The 19,345-nt window shown below is 35.9% G+C and overlaps 1 protein-coding gene across 1 annotated transcript in view; it reads right to left on the bottom strand.

Annotated features, from left to right (window-relative positions):
* LOC108650240 (uncharacterized) overlaps window positions 1-19,103 on the bottom strand; it is an 86,346-nt gene extending 67,243 nt beyond the window's left edge. The window contains exon 1 of the mRNA XM_089259196.1: window positions 18,344-19,103. The gene's annotated coding sequence lies outside the window, so the exon portion shown is untranslated. The remainder of the gene's footprint in view (window positions 1-18,343) is intronic.
* Window positions 19,104-19,345: the final 242 nt, after the last annotated feature.

Raw genomic sequence — 19,345 nt, 5'->3', positions numbered from 1 at the left:
AATTACAATAATTTTATTTATTATTATATTTATTATATATAGTCCGTTTTTCTTCAAATGTAAAGAAATTTGAGCAATATAAATAAGTTCTGTTAATCTCACACTCCATTAACAGCAATTGCTACTCTCTCTACATTGCCAAACTATGCTATTAACAGCGGATAATGCTGTTTGGCATACCATGGCAATGTGCACTGTTAAAAGACGCAATTGCGAACAATGTGGAGGGATGAGCAATTTCTGTTAATGTAACGTAAAATTAACAGCGACTGAAATGACCTAACAGTGCACTAGCAATTAGCTTACAAATGTTGCCTCAGCTATTGCTCAAGTGAGATGATATGTGCACAATGAATAGCAGATATCTTGTGTTATTACTAAAGAGAATCTATAAAATCGTAACATTTTTGCTACTCCCTCTATAGCTCATTCTCTCACTCTCAACTGAACTCTTTCGCATCAACTGCAGCCGAATGAGCTGACGTATAATTCCTTTGAATTCCTAACAACTGCTGAACTCCTACAACAATTCAATGTCTCAACTGGCTTTTTCTCTCTCTCATTCTGCCATTCTCTTTGTGTGTGTGTGTGTGTGTGTGTGTGTGTGTGTGATGGCTATCAAAATTATGACTTATTTGACATTCTATTGTTGTCATTTGCTTGAAATGCTGCGACATGATTGGACTTATTTCCACAAGCCCTGACTTTAACTATATCCCAAGCTGACTCAACTAGTGACTGGGCACCGCCTGCTGCCCCCCCCAGCTCCGCTAACACTGCTAGAGTCATGGCCATTAAAGTTACAATCATAAAGCTGCTGTGTCAGTGGGCGGAGTTCTTTCGGTACGCCAAACTGACTTTATGCCAGTAGTTGGCACATTAAAAATGTAAGTTTAATTTTAAAGCCCTACGACGCGTCTGAATGTGAGATGTGAGGGCTGTGCGTGCGTGGGTGTGCAACTATAATGGGCGATCCCCGTGGTCTTGAGTCTGGCGCTTTTACAGTGCCTCAGCAAACATTTCGCATAAAATGCCAAATACTTTTGTGAGATCGTAAAGCCAACGATTGTTGCCCACAAATACAAACACCGCCAGCTACACAGACGGCACTGACAACAATGTATGGCCCAGCAAAAGGCAGGGAATAACAAAAAGAGATAAACAAAAATAAAAATGAAATAGGAATGGTGAAATTTGTGTTCAACGATTTTAGCCGCGCTGCTAGCCAAACAAATTGCATATGAGCATTTTCCAATTTACATTTTTTCCGCGCTTCCGGGCGCACTGTATGCGTGCACCGAGTGTAAATTGAAATTTCCGGCCAAGAAACGCAAAAGAATAAAATGTAAAATGCGATTCATAATAGCACATGCTCCGGCAGTGCAATGAACTCGCCCGGGCTAATAGCAAAGTGCAAAAGCTCAGCGCTGTGGACGCTGCGCTGGCATCTTGAGCGGAATTCAAGGAGAGCAGACACTTAAAGCCGCCAGGCATAGGGCGTGGGCATGGGCATAGGCGTGGGCGTGGGCATAAACAGGACAAGAGTTTGCACTGCAAAAATAAGAACGGCTATTAAATAAAAATTGATCAACAAATATGAAATGTGTATAAGGTTGTAAACAAAAATTAATAGAAGTAAAAGTAAAACTAAAGAAAATAATATGATTTCAACATAAATAAATTTATTAAAAAAAATAAATAAATAAATAAATCAATAAAAAAATCATTAAATTTAAAAAGGATAAATGAAAACAATTTTTACAAATAAATTGAAAGTCGTATAAATATTTGCAACGAAACTTCAATTCACTTGTACTTTAATGATATATATACTATAAAATGTAAGCTCTAAATTAATTTTATCCAATCTTAAGAAGAGTCGGTGCTTAAGGCCTCAGATAGGGCAAGCACGTGAATAAGAATAAATTAATATAAAAAAATCTTTATAAATATATCAAGCAAAATATGAGTCCAAAATGTTTGACAAAAATAACTTTTATTACAAAATTAAATATACAATAATAATAATGTATAATTATGTAAAAAAAAGTAATAAATAAATAAATAAAATTAAAATAAAATATATAAATAATAATAATAATAATGAATAGGTAAATCATAATAAATTAATATAAAAATACTATAACATAAATAAATAATAAATAAGTCAATAAAAAAAAAGAAATATATATAAATGTTAAAATACTATAAAATAAATATATAAAAAAATTAAATAAAATTATAATAAAATAAATAAATAATTATTATAATGAATAGGTAAATCAAAAATAAATATGAATGTAAAAATACTATAAAGAAAATTAATAATAAATATGTCAAAAAAAAAAAAAAAAAAAACAAAAAAATGTAAAAATACTATAAAATAAAAAAATAATATAAAAGTCATTAAAAAAATAAATATAAGTGTAAAAATACTTTAAAATAAATAAACAAATAGATAAATAACTAAAAACACAAATTTAAGAAATTTTCATGTGCATATTTTAGTTAATTGCAGTGCTACAAGTCACTTTAAATTAATTCACATAAATATAAATTTCTACTGCTCTGCGATTGAGAAGTGTAAAAAGTCTTATGCATGTAAACAATTAGTTTATTAAATATAAACAATGATGATTGTCATTTATGGCAAAACTTCACATTCATTTCACATGAATAAATATCTCGAATGTATGCCATGAATTTCTCCTGGTGTACATTGTCTTATGGGGGTGACATAATGAGCTCAGTGCGGGCAGCATATCACGCATACGCCGTGTTTCTCTTGTTACTGGAATTGAAAGCAATGCCATGTACACAACACTTCAGATGCTAAACTCTTCTTGGCATTGCGACGCGTGTCCCATGTCCTCTGTTCCATGTCGCATGTCCCATGTCCCATGTCCTATTCCTATTCTATGGCCCTGGACCAGTCAGTACCTTTTATCGTTGATTTTAGCAGCAAAAACCACAAAAACTGAAACAGACAGACAGACAGAGAGACAAACAGAGAGACAAACAGGCCGAGGCGAAAAGAAAATCTTATGAATCTTTGAACATACTTTAGCACTTTGACACTTTTGCCGACGGCAAATGGCAAATGGCAACGGCTGCGGTTACTGGCGCAGCGGCAGCAACAAATTTTGGGCGCTATTTTGACTTTGCTGAGGCCATTAAATATGGAGAGCGGCCATGTTGTGGGCGAGGTGAGGCGGAGCGAGAGGCGATCGATGGGTTGGGTTTATCTACGTGTCGTGCAGCTGGCTTAGCGCCTGTCTTAGATTAATAGCAGTCGGCAGTTGGGCGTCGGCAGTTGGCGTTGACGATGCCATTGCGTGTGGACTACGTGCCTGAGTGCGCTTTAATGTATGCTACGTTTATTTTTAGGCTCAGATTCGAGATCTTGTTTATAACTCGGCGCACAGATTAACTGACAATTGTTGTTAGATAAACGAAACGAAATAAACCGAAATGTAATGTAATACATATTGCAAATGGCATGGCTAATGGCCGAATGGCATAATTGCTTTGCTGCATTCCGAATACACCGAAATGCTGATTGCTGGAAATATAAATTTCCGATATGAATACATATAAGAAATATGATCGATAAATAATATTTGCCAAGCAATCCATTCAATTTCACACGCTGCCAATCAAGTATTTATGAATATTTCAAAATCGATACATGCAACAATTAAATGAAATATCTCACAGAGACAGGCTCGGATTTGGGCTGGACTCTTCTGTGTGGCAGTTGGCATTGCAACTAAATAGAAAATGTAAAATTTATAGAAATTCAAATGCAATGCAGAGGCACAGTTGGACATAAAGCTGGCTTAAAGCGCTCAAACCGGGGTCGGGGTCAGGGCGGCAGCTATCAATGGCAGGCGTCGTTGCCGTTGCCGTTGCCACTGCCAAATTTGCATATAAAGTAAAATTGAAAATGCCAGCGGGAACAAGGAGAACAAGAACCAAAATCCCAAACTCTAAAACGGGCCCAAAAGAAAGCCAAACCCAGCCAAAAACCAGTGGAATGCAGAGCGCAACAACAACAACAGCAGCAGCAGCAGCAGCAGGAGTAGCAGGAGTTGTGGAAAATGCAATGGCATCTACAACTACTTCATCTGGGCACAGGCGATGGCAACTATTCGGAAGCGTTTTAAGCCGCGCTAAAAGGCGTTCCCAAAATATTTACATTGATTTTCTGCTGCTGTGCAATGCAGTGCAGAGCTCTGCTTCTCCTGCTGCTGCTGCTGCTGCTGCTGCGCTGCTTTTACAGCTGGAATTCAAGTATAAATTGCAGGCACTTTATATTTGATGGGCATCGAGCGCAAATGCGCGTCACGTACAGAGCCACACACAGACTCAAAAACCAACACGCCGCAAATCAAAACGGACCACGAACCACCCGGAAAACCACCTAAAAAAAAAGAGTAGAAGGAGCAGCAGAAGAATGAGCATAAAACGATTGAGATACTGAACGAAATAAATATTACTTTGTAATATAAAGTGATGGTGCAGGCGAATTTATAGCGAATATATATATTTGAAGTTTAAGCGAAAGTTTATAATACAAGTTGGGAAAAAGAAAATTGATTAATTTGAAGACATTCTACAGAATATATTTGCTCTTTATATAAAAACATTATTTATTAATATAGAGTATAAAGTATAACGTGGATATACGTATATGTAGAGTAAAGGTAAGAAGTGCAGTAAAAGCCCAGAGAGCAAGTGCTTAACAGAACGCTAAGTGCCGTGTACTAGTAACAGAGCTGACGCCGGAGCTATGCTATTAACATTATTCTGTTAATTTTATTCTGTTAATAGCATAGCAAAGCTATGTTGGAGAGAAGCAATTTCTGTTAATGGAGTCTGGCATTAGCAGTCATCTTATGTTATTGATATATATAATAAATAATTAAATATAAATTTAGTTTGTATATACAAAAAATTATATAATATTGAATTTTCATATAATAGATAAGTCAACGACTTTATTTAGTTGAATAATAATAATAAAAATATATATTCCAATGTATCAATTATGAACGAATTATATTTATACACATTTTATATAACTCTTTTAATTTTAATCATAACAATATTGCTTTAGCCATATAAAGCTATGAAGGCAAATCAAAATTTGCAATTTAGTTTAGCTAAATTTTTGAAAATTTTTTATTGTTTTGTTTATAATCAATTTTAATAATCCAAATAATATTTTGGCTATTAAAAAATTAATATATTCATTTAAGAGCAGATATAACATATAAATTGATAATAAATTATATATTTAAATAAATAATAAAAATACAATTGAACTTCCGCATATGATATAAAATCCTTCCATTTTCACAAAAATACCCTACTAAATATTAAATTAAAGCTCTAATCTCACTTTTACGTAACCCATAAGTGAATAAACTTTTTCTCTCAGTGCAGTGGACTGTCAAAACGCGTTGCACGCGCTGTGCCACTAACTATTCTGATTCGCCTCGGTCTTTTTTTTCTTTTTTACTATCTGCCAGGTAAACGCTGCCAGGCAGGCCGCCAACTAACTGATACAAATTTGTTACACGTACAGAACTCAATAGTGCTCACACACACACAGAGAGAGTGTGTGTGTGGGTGTGTCTGTGTGTACGTGTGTTCGTTAGCCTAAAATCCGCGTTGGCTATAAGCCTGCCATTGTTGTTCTTGTTGTTGCGAGACGAGCTAAAAACTAATTCGAAATTCATGGGCTCGATTTGCATTTTTGATTACTTGAATACACCACATGTAGAGAGAGAGAGAGAGAGCGAGTGAGAGAGAGAGAGGGAGAGTGAGAGTGGGGGCGAGTAAGAACACCAGAGGGACAAGCCAAACATATAGAGATGGAAATAGAGCAATAGCAAACTAGCATTGTCTTGGCCTGGTTAACACTCACACACACATGGAGAGCGCACACACTCCAATGGGACAGAGCCTACGCTACTAACGAAACCCTGCAAAGGTGTGATATTTATATTTATGAACGCAAATTGTACGGCAAACGCTTGGGGAATTTTCGTTAGTTTTAAGTAATTGGGCGCCATTTTTATGGCACACGTTGAGACGTGTGTGTGTGAGAGAGTGTGTGTGTGTGTATGCACACATGGGAGGCATAGCGAAACACATAAATATTAAAATAAAAATAAAATTATAATGTATGCGATATGGTTTAATTGGTCTCTCTCTATCTGGGCAACTTTAGTCATCTCTCTGTCTCTGTCTCTGTCCCTAGTTGCATATGTGCATAAAATGGGGAAGCGTTACAATTTTTTGCAGCTTTAATTAAAAGTGTGGGCTAGCACAGCTAGGGACTGAACAGCATGTACAAGTTTTAATGCGGCTGGAGCTATAAACTCTGCAGGTGGACCATAAAAAGCAGCCCAGGATTAGCCACTGTGTGCGCCATAAAAATGCAAAGAAAGTTACGGTAAATGCCCTTAGAAATATTTGTAATACAAGTTACAATGCATTTATATGCCAAAAAAGACTTTAGTATTATTGTAGTAAAAAGAAAGCGGAAATTAAATAATAAAAAATTGCTGTTAAAGTTCTCGACAATTTATTAGCATTTGAGCTCAAGTCAAGTGCATGTGTCTTTGTCATTTAAACACACATTTATATGAAACTGTTTCATTATCATGGCTCTAAGCACTCTCATTTCCTACATCAAATGGCGTTAATTTGTTTAGTCAGAGCTCACTCGCTCGCTCTCGCCCTAGACAAATGGCTGCGTATTTAATTTCGGGCGGGGAAACTTTCAAATATGCCAAAAGTTGCGCTGCGCTGCTGTCTATTGCCGTTGGGCTGATGATAATTGTCGACGTGTTTGCGTGTCACCTGTATATTAAGAGCAACCACCAGCACCACCGCCATTGCCACTGTCACTGCCATCGCCATTTGCCAGCAGCGTGCGGCATTCAATGACTTAATTAGTCGAAAATTTCAAGAATTTTTGCCTGGCCCGCTGAAAGGCCCCGCCCAGCGCCTTGGCTGGGCTGTCAAAATGTCATTCGTATGCGCTCTGGGCGGGCACATAAATTACATTAGACATTAGCTTTTTCTGATTATTATTATGTGTCTCTCTGTGGTACTACAGTTAGCTTCTTCGCAGGCAGCGGCACACGTGCCTGCCACATAATCTGGCAGGTTGCCTAATCAATGACCCTTGTCAAGCGAGCAGGGCGAGTGGTGTGGCTGTCGTGAGTTTAATTAAAGTTCAAACTGTCAGCGCGCGCACGTAAATTGAATTTTAATGTGCGCTATATCGCGCATACGCCACGTTCGACCATAGGTAAGACGCCTGCGCTCCTGTCTTGAATGTAATCAATAGGCAAACAGACAAACAAACAACTTGGCCCACATTTCCAAGCACTCGCACTCGCACTCGCACTCGAAAAGAAAGCGAGCTCTCTCAAAGCATCCTGGCTGAAGTCCTGGCCTACTTTCAGGCAGCGCTCAATCAACGCGCATATGCATGCATGCAAATGTCAGCTCGCACTCGCAACTGGAAATGAACCCAAACACCGGCCTAATTGCTACAATTTTAGTGTCCATATAAACACTTGAATAAATATATTTTTTTGTATTTGTATTTGTTTTCCTTTTTCTTTTTTATTTATTTATTTTTTATTTTGTTTTTTTCCTATTTAACTTGACTTTTTGATTGGCATTCTTGGCCGGCGCGTGTTTATTGTGAAATCGTTCATATTTATTGGCACTTGATAAGGCCAACTGCTCGCCCCTCCAGCTACAGCTACAGCCACAGCTACTGTCTGTCTGTCTGTTTTGTCTGCCTGTCCGACTCTCTGTCGAGCTGACAGCTCTGCATCCTTGATGCTCGCTCTTTATGGATACAATTTTCAATGACATTTTGTTTATTCATGGAGCGCGCTCTTCTTGCATTTCATCTGTCATATGTTAGCCGGATTTTATCTGTATTATATACATATATATGTGTTTTTTTTTTCTTCTCTCTTTACTTTTTTGTTGCTGGCCCAGCACGTTTGTCGCCGGCATAAAAAACTGTGCTAGCAATTTATTTAGTTTGCATGCAAATCAAATTACACAGACAAAAAGCACTTTTTATTGCTAAGCCTCAGTCGTCGGTGTGGGAGGTGGATTTTTAAGCGTTTGCAATTGAAATTCTGTTTGGCTCACACATACACACACACATGCATTTGCCGGGCATAAGTGCGTGTCGCATTGCCTGCCAGCAGCAGTTCGTTAGAGGCTTTTAATTAATTGATTGCATTGCTCTGACAGACCACAGGACAATAAAAAGTCGAATTATGTGAAATGACACACGAAATTGGAAGCCAGGAATATGATTTGATTTAAATATAAATTGCTTAATTCATATTTAAATCATTTTTGCACAACAAACAAACGCATCTGCACATCTGCCGTTATTTATTCATGTGTCTGCTATTTTCAATTTGATATTTATTATTATTTTTGACAATTTTCAGCTTTACTTCTATTGTTTTTTTTTTTTATTTCTTTCTATCTTTTGCTCTGTATCAATAAAATCTGTAATTCTTCATAACTTGGCAGCGCTGTTGCAATCTTTTGCGGCAACTCGCAATGACAAACTTCAAATTAGCTGCGAGACGAAGAAAACTGCAATTCAACAAGCAAAAACTATATAAATTTATCAAAACACACACACACACACACACGCACGCACACATGGCAACATATGAAAAGCAATTTCTATAAACGAAAAATTGCAGCCACATTTCAAGTTTGGCCACAGAACTTCAGTTGTCATTTTGGCTTTAGTATGTGTGCGTGTGTGTGTGTGTATGTGTGTGTTTGCCTGTAAGCTCCTGCCCTAAATGAAGAAAATGTGAGCAATTGTCTAGCTGGCGAGCTGGCAGTCGAAGCATTTGACCAAATGCATGTATAATATGTTTGTGGTCCTGGCCAAAATTCTATGAATATGCAAAGTGAAACTAAATGGCGTGTAACAAGCACACACGAAAAATAGAAAATGAGAAAGGAAAAAAAAAATATATATATATATGAGTATATATCTCTCTATAAAAATCGAGTAAAGGAAAACTCGCAAAGCCAGCAAAGAAATAGCTAGGAAAACATATTAAAGACTGGCGCCAAGTTGATCAAATTGATGCTTGGCTTTTGGGCCAACAGCCAAGCTGTTGCGACCAAGCGAATATATATAACTTATAAAGTTTTACACACACACACGCACACACACATGTACACGCTGGTAAAAAAGCCAAAATTTCAAAATGAAGCAAATGCAATTGCATGTGAGTCAGTCGGAGAAAGAACTTGGTCTTGGGCTGCTCTCGGGCTGGGTTGGTGGGGAGAGGCCACGCCACGTAAGCAGAGCGCAACGGACACGTAACATGGATGTTTGCCACAATTGTTTCGCTTCTGTTATATGACAACAACTATTTGCACTCCTGTGGGCCTGCCATGACACAGTTCAATTTCAATTCGAAAAGATGGCGCAGAGCGTGCCCAGCCAAATGCTGGCCAAGTCGAGCAGCGAGTCAGCTTAATCGAAATGCGACACAATAGATGGAGATGATTGGGACAATTTTAAAACTGGTAGAAAAGTGAGCAAGCTCTTAGCTTAGATTAAAGAGGGGAACAGTTAGGGGATATTATTAAATTAAATAAATATTTAATATATATAAAGAAAAAATGAAAATATGTACAACAACAAAATAAATAAAAAATTAAAATTTAATTTTAATTTTATTTTAATAAATAAAAATGTATTTAGAAAAGACATTGCAATAATAAATACATAGTATACGAAATATGAAAAGAAATAAAAAATAAAAGCAGCACATAGAATATATTATTAATGAAGAAAATGAAATTAAAAAAAAAAAAATTATATTCCTTTATTAAAAAAAAATAAAAATAAAAAATAAATAAAAAGAAAATAAAATACAAAAACAATACTATGTTAAAATAGAGAAATATAATTCCCTTTTATAAAATTAAAAGCTAAAATAGGTAATCTGTTATAAAATTAACAAACAATATATAAAACAATTGTTGATCAATATAAATAATATATAAATAAAAAATAAATAAAAATATATCATATTAAAATAAAAAAAAACTAAAATAAAACATAAAAATTAAAATATATAAAATAACAAATAATATAATAACTAATGAAATTAAATTTAATAAATGAAGTATACAATAAAAAGTATGCAACATTTTAACACCAATAAAAATTTGAGCTAACTTGTCTCTCACACTTAAATGTGAAAAAAGACAGACGTAACTGTAATAACAGATAGTTACTCAAATATAACCCGTATATGCTTGTTTCACTTAAGTTCAGTTCATGTCTTGCTTGAGGCTAAATCAAACATTTCACCAGATGCACTGGCATATTTGATCAAAGAAATCAAGTCGTATGTAGGCCACGTCAGGTCAAACAGTTAGTTGTCTTTGTAATTGGCGACAACGTCGGCATTATTGTGTCCAATGCTAGTCCAGCAGGAAACAGCAGCAACAACAACAACAACAACAACTACGGCAACAACAACAACTACTACAACTGCCTGCAGTTGCAAATCCGTCTACAAGTTGCGAGGCTGACGAGCTCGGACATTACATTTGACATTTGTGTGCATGCAAATTTCATGCATCCGTTTCCTGCCGGACTCCTGCTCCCAGCTCCTGCTCCTGCCAGCTGGGTCGACTTTTTGACAGACTTCGGCGCAGTGGAAGCCCGAAAATGAAATATGCGCCTAATTAGTGAGCGACCCTGTGCCAATTTTCACTCTAGTACGCAGCCAAAGAAAAATTTAATTATTTATGAACACATGCAATGGTCCAAATGGCCAAACGATAGAGCGCCAAAGTGGCAAAAGTGAGTGAGTGGGCAAACTGAGAGAGTGGCAGAGTGTGGCAGAGTGTGGCAAAGTGGCAAGCAAGCAAAGAGTCGAGCCAGCATTTTTCATTAGTGCGGGCGTCGAGTGGCCAAAAGCCCCGATGCTTTACAATATAATTGCGAGCGAGCCTGACCGCCTGGCCGCTGCGGCCTTGAGCTCGTACGTAATTTGTTTTAGCCGAGTTTTGTATGCCCCGCTCCACACGACCGAAATAAAAATAAAAAATACAAACAAGAATGAAGCATTTTCAACATGCAAGGCAAAGAGCAGCGCACATACGAGCTCAGGCAGTCCCATATATACATATATATCATACAGCACAATATATTAAGCGCATACACGCAAAGCCAGGCAGAGAGTGAGAGAGATAGAGATAGAGAGAGAGAAGAACTAAACGAAAAACATTTAAAAAACGAAAGCCAATAAAAATGTTGCCTACAAGAGTTGGCTGACACTGAGCCCCACTCAGAGCGAAAGTATTACGAATTGAAGGCCAGAGCAGGCTCGTAATATATAGGCAGGCATTAAATTATCATGCCACAGGCTTAGCTGTATGCCAAATGAGAAACAATAATAAATACGAGTTAAGAGTTGAGAACTACTGAAAGTAAAAGTGGAAGAGTTGGCTGAGGGTGCATGTATTTGCTTTAATAGTCCAATGGGAGAGACTCGTTGGTGTATTGAGAATGTATTAAAATAATTATATGCGGCTATCTCCTGCATAAGTGTGTTAGGTAGAGGCTCCAGCTGAAGAGTTATATTCATATATCAATCAGAAGTTCTGTGTGCATGCATACATATGCAAATAGTGAAACAGCAGAGAGTAGTTATGTGCATGGAATATATAAATATAATATAATATGAATGAGGTTATTTATTGTGACACATATAGTAGAGGCCAAGAGTTATATATACTTTAGCAGTCGAGTTGGCATACATTGCTAACAGTCAAACGGGAGAAGTTATATTATTACTGAGAATATATACATATATACATATATTAATATATATATTAAACAGTTGCAGCTGTATTTGTGCATTGCTACTCAACTGTCCTCTTGAGTTATATTCGCCTATGCTCTATACAGTCAGCTATATTATTTATCGAGAGCAATCCCCTGATTGTCAGCTTGATAAAGCTATTCACTTTATGGTTATTTATTAAGAGTGAACAAGCAAAAAAAATATTATATTAAATATTTTACTAATGGAGCAAAAGGAAGCTGTAATAAAAAATAAAAATGTATAAAAATATGAAATAAACTGCTTCAGTTATATACAATGAGAAACTGTTAAAATGAGCAAAAAAAAAAATATTTCTCTCAAGCCTGAATCGTCTTAGATTTGCTAATCTTAGGAAAAAGAGAAACAATTAGGAAAAATTAATCATAAAAGCGGCATTTGTAGTTGAACTTAAAAGAGTGGGTCTGCCATCTCCCCGTCTCCCAGTGCTGCTTCATACATAAGCTCAAAATTATCTATACCATTTGAGTAAGGAGAGAGGAAGCCAATCGTAAATGTTAGACGAAATGAACCAGGAAGAGTGCAGAAGTATGTTCCAAACGAAACTAGCAATACATGTAATATTCAAATGGGCTCATAACCTTCTGCGCCAATCCACCAGCTCCAGCTATTCCAGCCAAACACAGTTGCATATAAAAGCAGAAAAAAAGAAATACTAAATCAATGCGACAAAAATGCATGTAACTAAGACTTGGCTACAAGTAACAACACATCGAAACATGGCCAACTTGCTGGCCTGGCCCGGGCCTGGGCTTGTGTCTGGGCCCGGGCCTGGTAAATGACCCAGAAACGGCGAAACATTTTAAATAACAAATGCAACACTGTCGGCGCAACAATTTCCATTACAATATGTACTATTTGTGTGTTTGGCAGACAGTTTAACAACTAAATTCCAATACAACGCGAACAGAAAACAGAAAAGCAGAAAAACAAAAACAAAAATACAAATGAAATAAAATTAAACTAAATAAAAAGTAAGCGAGGAAAAAAGCTCGACGCGAGCTGCTCGTCTTTTATGCCTGACGATGGAGGCATGTGATTTGGCCCTTCTTTTTCTGTTTTTAGACCAGCTGAGTGTTTAAGCTATCTAAATTGTTGTTGTTGTTGTTGTGACAGTATTGTTGCTGCTGCTAGCTGTTGTTGCTGCTGTTGCTGTTGTTGTTGTTGCTGTTGTTGCTGCCACACACATTTAGCTTTTAATGCTGCCCGTTGCTTTGTGTTTATTGATTTTTATTTGTATTGATAAAAGACTAAGCTTTGAATATATACAAATTATTAAGGATTGGGTTAATAAAAAATAATAATTAAAAGTAAATCGAAGGATTTTCTAAATATGAATTCATTGCTGTTAAAGCTTTGTATATATTTATAAAAGTGTATATGTAATTTATATAAATATATGTATATGTATATAGAAAAGTTTAAATTTCTTTAATAAGAGTTTACAAAATATTCTTAAACAAAGAGATTTTTTCTGAACTAATCAATTTATTTTTTTTAGTCGTCATGTTTCTATAACATTATAAAAAATAAAAAAAAAAAAAATTATATAAAATTTGAAAGTAAAATTATTAAATAAAAAAAAAATTAAAAAGCGATAAATATATTTAAAAAAAAAAAAAATAACAACAAAAATTATAACATGTATGTTTTAAATAGAAAAATAAAAATAAATCCAGCACTTGATTTGCAAATATTTCATATACAAAACAATGGGGCATTTACGAATAAATTATATATGTATTAATAATAAAATAAATATCGATTTGCATTTCGGTATAGAGAGAGATTTATATATAACTGTATAAGAGATTTGTATTTTGTATATATCTCATATATTTCACATGCAAGCTATATGTATGTCTGACAGCTCTGCTGCTGTACCATTTTATACGTATTTTATACGTATAGCTAGGCAGACAAATGTCCTGTCAGAGGCCTTTGCCATATTTAAACGTAAAGCCAGTTACACAAACACGATTCGGAAGTGACCCAAATGCTAAAATTGCAAGTCGAGGTCAATGGGCAGCGGGCAACGAGCCTGAACTGTCAATCAGTGTGGCAATGCAGGCAGTCATTCAGTCAGTCAGTCAGTCGGTCAGTCGCTCATTCTGTTAGTCCGTGAGTCAATCGACTCATTTCATTTCACTTCTCGTTCACTTTCCTCTTGGCTTTTCTTTATTTTCCGTTTTTAAACGTCAACAATTTTGTGTGCCAAGTGCTACAACTAACTCAGTGGGCCGACTGGCCGACTGGCTGACAGTCCGTCCGTCCGAGTTTTGTCGTTAACATATAGCAAGATCCGCACGCTGCTTGGCTATTCCTATATGAGATTGTGTTAGCAAAAAATCGCATTCCTTTTGCAGTGTTTTTTTTTTGTGAGGGAACGGAAATTGAAAATAGCGCCACGTTCGCTTGGCACTCCAGCATTTGTTGTTGTTGTTGTTGTTGCTGCACAAAATGCTCATATGGCATGAAAATTTAATTGGAGTAAAATGCTGCCACACACAACTCTCGAAAACTAGTTAACGTTGCAATAGAAAGCAAAATGGAAAAATGAAAAAAGAAGCAGCGTTCCACAAACAGAGAAAAACTGAAAAAAAAAAAAAAAATCTAGCACATAAATCAACAAGAGCTGGCTCATGGAATGGAATGGAATTGAGTTGTGCATATGGCATTAGCTTTTAAATATAAGAGTGTATATCTTAAGCAGCGAATAGATGTCAAGTGAGGTTATAAAACATATCAAATAATATATATATATATTTGTGTATATGCATATACACATATATGATTCGTTGCATAAAATAAATATGTCTGTTTGAGTTTGGCTAAACTCTCGCTTTAGCTTCAATCAAATTTGATTTCTAATAAATTTTTCAATTTTTCTCATACACAATTTCTTGAATTCAGCCGGATTTTAGTTTCAGCTACTCTTTCTTCTTCTCAGCACTCAAGAAAAAAAATGTAAAAATGTTCTTTAAAGCAAAGTGCTACGAATTTCTTTAGCATCATTATTATGATTACGAGACAACGTTCGACAGAGCCTTAATTATAGGCTACAAACAAATTGCAGTAAATACGAAGCTCTTGCTTGAAATAGGAATTAAATTTAAATTGTGATTCATTTTTCAATATTTTTGCTTGGCATTGGCATCAATTTGGCCTTAGCGATTTCTTTTTCTGTGTGAAACTGATGTCCATATTGAGGCGATAAAATTGTATTGAAAATTTGTGTAGCCCCTTTTATTCCTTTTAAAAACTTTGTTTGTTGAATAATAAAGTAAAATTTTGTGAGAAACAGGATTCAAAATGCAAAAACTATTTTGTTAACCTACGATTTTGTCAGCCCAGCTCTTTTATATATGGACAAGTAAACAAATAGAGCAGATTCTACCTCAGGAGTCAGAGCGGAGTCGAACAGTTACAGTTCAGATTCAAATGATGCCAACTTACTACACTCAACTCATACTAAATTATTGAATATTAAATAATATTTTAATATTAGCTGAAAACTAGGTCGATTTATTTTCGTATGAAACTAATTGAACGTCTCAAAATGCCAAGATTGCAGCAAGAATGAAATTAAATATTAGATAAATATATATATTTAATATATATTATACACTTTTATATTTCATATACATATTTTGAGCTTGTAGCCAGAATGAGCTTAACTTGAATATTAGATACACACACATATATATTTTATATATTTTTTTTTTAAATAAATGCTTCAACTCGAGCCAACCCTAAGCTCCCGCTTGACTTGCAATTAAATTGCCATTCAATTTCATTTTTAAGAGCTTGTCGAAAAACCAGTTTATAGCAAAGTTAACTTAAACAGATTAAACCAAATTTCTGCATATATAAATTAAATTGCAAAATGTTAGACGAGTCGTCCTGTAGATAAGGCTAGAGCGGCGTCCTTATCAATAATGGATGTCAGATGTTGGTGCACATATAATTTGGCCATGCTGCATATTTTATGTTGGCTAAGTAAGTTTGTCGTTTGTCGTTTGTCGTTTGCTGTTGCCCTAAAAGAAAATATCAAACAGAGTTTCGCCCACGTTGCGTATGAGTTATGCATTATGTGCTTTCATTTCTTGCTTCAGCTCGGGCTTGGTTTGCTTTGGTCTGCTTAGTGCGCTTGTTTGTGCAACGCATTACGACAAATATTTGCGCATTGGACAACAGCATATTTCTGTTGCTTGTCATTGTTGTTGTTGCTGTTGTTGTTGCTGTTACTGTTGCCTGGATTTTTGGGGTTTTCTTGCCTAGTCGCAGCAAAACGAGGTCAGTCCAAAATCTAAGCCCTTAGCTATCCAAACAGCTGATGTCAGCACAACATGAACTGGGCTAAGTGTGTGTCTGTGAGTGTGTGTGTGTGTGAGTGTGTGGTCAATGTAACGTGTTTTTTGTTCGTTGCTGGATAAATCAGTTGGCTGCCCGGCGGGGCCAGGCCAAGACCTACAAGTGTTCAAGTGCCTAGGTGTGGGCGTGGCTAAACACTTTTGGGCTATGATTTATCAGCAATGCAATTCGCCCGTTCGCCCGCCAGGCACAGCACAAAAGTTGCTTACAACACTTGACTCCGGGCACAAATGAAGTGTTTATTTAGATAGCACAGAGAATGGTCCAACTGAGAGCGAAAGCGAACCATCTAAGATATTCTTACATTTTATGCATACTAAACTGGGTAGACCGAATAAATTTTTGCTGCTCGCATGCTTCAGTTGCCAAAATATGCGACGGCTGCTCAAATGCCTTTGGTATGCCATACCAATCCGCACTCTCACAGCTTCTGCCATGTGTGAATGAATCATAAAATTATTCACAATCAACTGGAGGCGAAGTGCCTTGAGTGCCAGCCAAGACACGACAGATAGCTGCTAAATGGAGAACAACTCAATTTGAATAATAAATTGATAAACACTTTATTCTGCTTAGCATTTGCTTTACTATTCTTTTATGGTATTTAAATAGTGGAGAAATTTTTATTAATTTAATATTTTATTTTTTATATTAAACTATGAAAAATTTGATTTAAAATATATATATTTATATATAAATAAATTTGTAATATTTATATATATATAATATAAATACATACATATAAATACATATAAATATATAATATATATATCATATATAAATAAATATATAATAGAACTTTATGTCAAATGCATTTATTCAATGTGTTTTAATATTTGAATAAATATTTGAATGAAAAATATTAAATAACATATACAAATATATAACAAAATTTAAGGCAAAAAAAATAAATTTTTTAATTATTTTTATTACAAAATATTTCTATATTTATATACATATTTATATTAATTAAAATGCATTGAAATGTTTTAAAAATTTAAGCAAAATACTTTGTTGTATGATATTTTGGTATTAAAATAATAAAATAATTATATATAATCTTCAATATTTTTTAAATATTTATTTTCATTGTTTGTTTTGTATATTTTAATATAAACATAATTTTCCTGTTTTTTCGGCTCACAATATGTAAAAAAAAAATATATATATATATATTAATACACATATATATATATTTCTTTTACATTTGATTTTAAGTGTTTACTTTTTGATTTTTCATTTTTTTTTATATAAAAATATCTTAGTTATTTATTCGGCTCGCAATTTCAATTAAATGCACAAGCTCATTCAGAGTAGAGGAATTCAGCAGCTCATGTGTAAAGAAATTTCTCATAGCTAAAGGCAAATATTTTCCTAATTATGTGTAGCATCATCATCACATCATTAGCTCTACATTTCCCATTGCCATCCAGCAACGTTTTGCAATCTCTGAAATATGTCACACCTGGAGCTATCAAATTTGGTTCAGGCAATCTCTTAACACTACCTGAAAAAATTGCCATCGTATTGTAAGCGATTTGCTAGTTTTTTATGGCAGCTTACTCAAAGAGCGACACAAACTGTGTCAGGCCACCAAAAAAAAAAAAAAAAAAAAAAAAAAAAACAAATTGTAGAAGTAGATGAGAAAATATGTATTTTCGATACGAAAGAACAAAATAATGCAGAAGCTGATGTTCATTCAGTTCGTTGTCCTACAAAACAGGGCCAGTCACATGACCTGTGCTACACTCACACTCAAATGTTGTTGTTGCTGTTGTTGTTTCAGCCGGCTTAAGGCTGTCTGGCAAATACTTTTGGGTGTGAGTGTCTGCTGCCAAGACTAAACTGAAGGATAAACTTATGGACATACTGTGAACTTTTGCAGTTCGTTGCCTTTGCCATTGCTGTAATACGATTTTTTCGATATTCACTCGACCGATTCGACATTCCATTCGCATTTTTATATATACATATATAGATTTTCCTTTTCGTTTTATTTTCAATTTTGTTTTGCTTACTTTAATTTGTTTTGAATGTGCTGAAGCGACGGCTGCTGCTGCTGCTGTTGACTCGTTGTTGTTGTTGTTGTTGTTCGCTTTGAATATGTGAGAAATGCTGTTGTTTGTATTTGTTTTTAGGTTTTTGCTTGTGACATTTTGTCAGTGTGACCGCACAAAAAATGTGACCTTGAACGGGCGCACACACACACACGCACGCACAGTGAGACAGACTGGCTGGCTGGCTGGCTGGTTGGCTGTCCGACTGTCGTTTGGGGGCAACAGTTTTATGGCGCCACTGCAGCTGCCCGACTTCGGTTTGGTAACATTTTAAAGCATGAGCTCAATATTTCGTATCCTTGAGAGCGACACAGAGATAAGGTTCAATCAATAAACACACACACACTCGCACACGCATAGGCCACGCGGGCGAGCAGCGCCTCAGCGGTCACACGTTGCGTATACGTAACGCTAGCGTATATCCAACAAATTGATGTGCTGTGCCAGCTGATTTAGCTGCATTTCACTTTTGACTTTTGACAAAACACACACACACACAAATACACTGAGAGACGCGCACACATACACAGCAATACGCGGCGACACTGAGGATACAAATTTGTTGGTGTGCGATTTAGGCTTCACTTGGGTATTTTTTTCTTCGGTTCCGTTACGCGAGCACGACTTTTTGCGCTCGAGCTTCTGCACGCTACGCGTCCTTGTTCCAACTACTGACGTTCAACGCAACGCACAACGGCCACAACTCGATTCGCTGACGGGTCCTGGACGCCCCCGAAAGCAGCAGCAGCAGCAGCAGCGGAGCCAGCGACAGCGACAGCATTCGCCAAAAGCTTTTACACTCGTGCGCTCTCTCGCTCTCGCGCTCTCTCGCTCAGTGTTTTCCATTCAGCAAGGGTCGTAAAGCTTAGCGCTCACTGTGCTTTCTGTTAACCCAGAGTCAAACTGTATCTCTCAGTCTCTCTATCACTACCTCCCTCTCTCCCTCTCCCTTGTGCTGCTCGT

This window comes from Drosophila navojoa, chromosome 4 (assembly GCF_054131105.1).
Source record: "Drosophila navojoa isolate 15081-1374.11 chromosome 4, UAZ_NAV_1.0, whole genome shotgun sequence".
NCBI classification, from domain to species: Eukaryota; Metazoa; Arthropoda; class Insecta; order Diptera; family Drosophilidae; genus Drosophila; species Drosophila navojoa.
This window is presented reverse-complemented; position numbering and strand designations above follow the sequence as displayed.